The sequence below is a fragment of the Tupaia chinensis genome, unplaced genomic scaffold (assembly GCF_000334495.1).
Source record: "Tupaia chinensis unplaced genomic scaffold, TupChi_1.0 Scaffold000348_1, whole genome shotgun sequence".
In the NCBI taxonomy this organism is placed as follows: domain Eukaryota; kingdom Metazoa; phylum Chordata; class Mammalia; order Scandentia; family Tupaiidae; genus Tupaia; species Tupaia belangeri.
Window position 1 is genome coordinate 1,177,374 of NW_006159842.1, and position 4,624 is coordinate 1,181,997.

At 47.9% G+C, this 4,624-nt stretch overlaps 1 pseudogene; it reads left to right on the forward strand.

Annotated features, from left to right (window-relative positions):
* The first annotated feature begins 313 nt into the window (after positions 1–313).
* The window catches only part of LOC102471272 (eukaryotic translation initiation factor 1 pseudogene), a 14,087-nt pseudogene continuing 9,776 nt past the window's right edge, over positions 314–4,624 (forward strand).

Below are 4,624 nucleotides of genomic sequence, written 5' to 3' on the forward strand. Positions count from 1 at the left end.
TTTGCTATAGGGTGTGTGCACTTGCAGGAGGGACAGAAGTGAGAAATCATTCCCCAGGGGGGATGGCCAGCTGCAATCCCTCCTCCTCCATTCTCCTCCCAGGATCTTGGGCACTCACGGACATGCACTGAGCATGAGTTTCAAGCCTCCAGGTCTGGGATTTGAACCTTGGTCAGCCATATGGGAGTCCAGCGATGTAACCACTATGCCACCTGCTGACCCTGCCACCTTGTTTTGATGGCCTCTTCTTTGTTCTGTTGATGAGGGAGAGAGTCCCACCCTCTAGCATTACGGGAATGGCTGAACACTTGACATGCCGCACCAGGTAGACGAGATCGACAGCAGCTCCTTGGTCATGTACGCTCACAGCCCAGAGAGGACGCCACATGCTGTGAATGGCCACGTGGGAGTTGTCCTCAGGAGCAGAGCGAAACCGGGTGTTATGGGAGGCCAGCTTGGTAGTACCCAAGTGTGGGATGTCCCAGTTTCCTACAGGAGGATGTGACTGGCTATTTGAATACCTCTGTGGCTGGCGGGGTACTGAAGCCCACCACTCAGGGTAAGCAGGAACTGTGCTTGGTCCCCATGATAAGAAGGGTTACTGCCAGGGACACTCATATAGTGTGGGGAGAAGAACTTGTAGTTAGGCCAACTGAGGCCTTCCTGATTTTATCAGAGTTCATGGACACACATAATGAGGAGCCCTAATTTTTTTTTTGTTTGTTTGTTTGGTTTTTTTTGCTTTGCTGTTGGGCACATGTGCTCACCAGAGAGAGAGGGAAAGTGAAAAATCACCCCACAGGGAAGATGGCCACGCTGCAGTCCCTTCTCTTCCATTCTCCTCTTGGGGATTCAGGCACATATGCACACGCATCCAGCATGATTTTCAAGCCACTGGGTCTGGGACTCGAACTGTGGTTGGTCAAGTGGGATCCAGCGCTTAACCTCCACACCATTATTGGCTTCAATGGGTCCTAATTTTGGGCTGATTAGGACCACATATCTGCCCTTCCTATACCTTCACTCTAAGATTATACTTTCCACTTTTTCGGAGTGTGGGTAGATAATATGTGTGTACTTGTATTTCTAGTATTCTTACTTGGAAAAAAAAAAAAAGAAAAAGATGGGCCGGCAGATGGTGTTAAGGGCACTGGACTCCCCCATGGCCGACTGTGGTTCAAGTCCCAGATCTGGCAGCTTACTCTCTCTCACTCTGTCCCTCCTGGTCAAATTTTATAAATAAATAAATAAATAAAGTTGAATGAAATAATTTTTAAAAAAAGAAAAATGAAAATGAGAAACATTGTGTTGATCCTCAAATTTCTTTGGAAATGTGAGTAGTCTATGAAATTAAAAGTATCTTGGAATATTTGGGACTAGCAGTTGGTGTAATAGCTATGTTGCTGGACTCCCACGGAGTTGACCACAGTTCGAGTTCCGGACCCGGTGGCTTAAACTCACGCCGGGCGCGTGTGCGTGTGTGCCCAAGATCCCGAGAGGAGAATGGAGGAGAAGGGATTGCGGTGTGAGCATCCTCCCTGGGGGGTGATTTCTCACTCTGTCTCTCTGTCTCTCTCTCTCTGTCTGGTGAGCGCACTCACCCTATAGCAAAAATCTCTCCAAAAAAAAAAAAAAAACATCTTGGAATATTCTACACTTCTGCTGTTTTCCCTAATCTCTAGTTGAGGTCAACTCCCTGAATGAAGTCAGCTCCCCAAAGAACTGCATGTTTAGTTGGAGAATATGACAAATAAAAAATAACGATTATCTTTTAGAATGCAGGGCAGAGGCTGAGAGGGAAAAGCACCAATAGAGATATGATGTAACCTTTTTTTTTTTTTTTTTTTTTTTTTTTTGGGGGCGGCGGCCCCCCACATTAAGACAGAGAGAGACAGAGAGACAGAAAGTGAGAAAAAAAAAAAAAAACCAGGGGGGATGGCCATGCCTCAATCCCTTCTCCTCCATTCTCCTCTCAGGATCTTGGACACGCATGCACCTGGCATGAGTTTAAGCCACCTGGTCTAGGACTTGAACTGTGATTGACCACATGGGAGTCCAGTGACATAGCCATTACGTCATCTGCTAGTTCCTATATGATGTAATCTTTAACTGTTACTTATTGAAAACTTTTTGTTTTTTTGGAGAGGTTTTTGCTATAGGGCACGTGCGCTCGCCAGACAGAGAGAGACAGAGAGACAGAAAGCGAGAAATCACCCCCCAGAGGGGATGGTCACGCCACAATCCCTTCTCCTCCATTCTCCTCTCGGGATCTTGGGCACGCACGCACACGCGCCCGGCGTGAGTTTTAAGCCACCGGGTCCGGGATGCAAACTGTGGTCGACTACGTGGGAGTCCAGCGACGTAGCCATTACGCTAACTGCTGGTTCCCACTTATTAAAAACTTTATTCATGGATGTTTAATCAAATTATTAAAAAACATTATTGGAATCAACAATGTTCCAGGCACAGGGGTAGTCTTTAGAGCACAAAGATCAATAGGAGACAATTTCTGCCCTCAAAGGTGTGTTCCAGGGACCAGCAGATGGTATAATGGCTGTATCACTGGACTCCTATGTAGTCAACTGCAGTTTGAGCCCCGGACCTGGTGGCTTAAACTCACGCCGGGTACACATGCGTGTGTGCCCAATATCTCAAGAGGAGAATGGAGGAGAAGGGATTGCGGCGTGGCCACTCCCCTGGGGGTGATTTCTCTCTTTCTGTCTCTCTGTCTCTCTCTCTCTCTATCTTTCTGGAAAGATAAGAGTTGTGTTCTAAGGTGGAGACAGAGATAGGATGTAGACAGTGGGAAGACAATGGGATAAGGTCAGGGGTAGAAATGTGGTTAGGGGTTGTGGGACTCCAAAGGAGGGACAACTGGTGGTGGCCCGGTCTGTCACAGAGTGCTTAGAGGAGGCAGGGCGTCAATGGGCCATTATAGGCGAAGGGGAGTTGCCATATACGGTAGCCTGTTCTGTGAAGGCCTCCAGCAAATCATGCTTCCTGGTTTCCGTGCCTTTGCATGATATCGTTCCATACAGATTCTGGGCTTGGTCATGGGCTATCAGTCAACGTATGTAAGCAAAGCTTGAAAAGCTTTGTGGAGGCCAGCAGGGGGCATGGTGGTTGGGGGCGCTGGACTCCCATATGGCCGACCAAGGTTCGAGTCCCAGACCTGGAGGCTTGCTTTCCTGCTTTCTCTCTCTTACTCTGTCCTTCTCTAGTCAAATTAAAACATAAATAAATTAATTAATTAAATAATTATTTTTAAAAAAGAAAAAGAAAAGCACATGTGTTGTCACTTGCCTTCTTGGAATTCAACTGCCGTGTGAGAAAGTCTGAGCTAGCCATGGGGAACACTGAGGTGTCCCAGTTGACATCATTCACCATTTGGGGTTAGCCAACTCCCAGTTGACCTGCCATGTGACCATGAAAACATGTGTAATCCTTACTGATGCCACATGGAACAGAAATGAACCATCTCAGGGCTGGCCTTGTGGCCTGGATGTTAAGGGAGCTGGATCTCACATGGCTGACTACACAGTTTCAATTCTGGCACTGGTGGCTTGAAAAATACACTGGATGTTGTGGCCACCAGGTGGCATGGTCGTTAACGTGCTGGATTCCCACATGGTCGACTGAGTCCTAGACCCAGTGGCTTAAAAATCACGCCGAGCACATGTGGATGTTGCCCAAAATCTTGAGAGGAGAATAGCGGAGAAGGGATTGCAGCATAGGCATCCCTACTGGGGGGTGGGGTGATTTCTCACTTTCCCTCTCTCTGTCTCTCTCTGGTGAGTGCACATACCCTGTAGCAAAATGGCAACAACAAAACACCAGAACCATGCACGCCCCAAATCCTGGCAGGATGGAGAAATTACAGCTTGACCATATCACACTAGGGGATGCTTTTCCCTTCTCCCTCTCTGTCTTTCTGTCTCTCTCTGCTGAGCACACGTGCCCTCTGGCAAAACAAACAAACAACCCCCCAAACAAACAAACAAACAGAACACCCAGATAAGCATGCTGTAGCGGTTTATAACCTAGACGTGAATTCTTCGACATTCCTCTTCTTGAATCTCGACAGGCTGTAACTGCTTGGGTGAACAACGTATGGCAGAAGCGATGCTAAGAGACTTCTGTGTTTAGCTCTTAGAAGGCCACAAGGCTTCTGCCTTCTCTGCTGGACACTTCGTCTTGCAGTCAGCATGGGGAAGTGTCTACCCTGAAGCCGCCATGCTGTAAGGAAGCCTAAGTTGGGTGAGGAGGCGTTGTGTAGGCGCTGCGGTGGACAGTCCTCAGAGTCATTCCACTCCAGGCTCTAGATTGAGTACATAAGAAGCTTCCAAGGACTCTTGGCCCTGTGCTGTTCAAGTCTTCAAGCCGAGGTCCCAGAGACCATGAAGCAAAGCCCAGTCTGAATTCCTGGCCTACAGACTCGGTGAGCGTAATAAAATGGTGCTGTATAAGGCTGTCTGAAGCTGTCGTTTCAGGTGATTTGTAAAAACTTTATTCACATTGGGACCAGCAGTTAGCGTAATGGCTATATCGCTGGATTCCCATGTAGTCAACTACGGTTCGAGTCCCGGACCCAGAGGTTTAAACTCACGCCAGGTGTGTGTGTGTG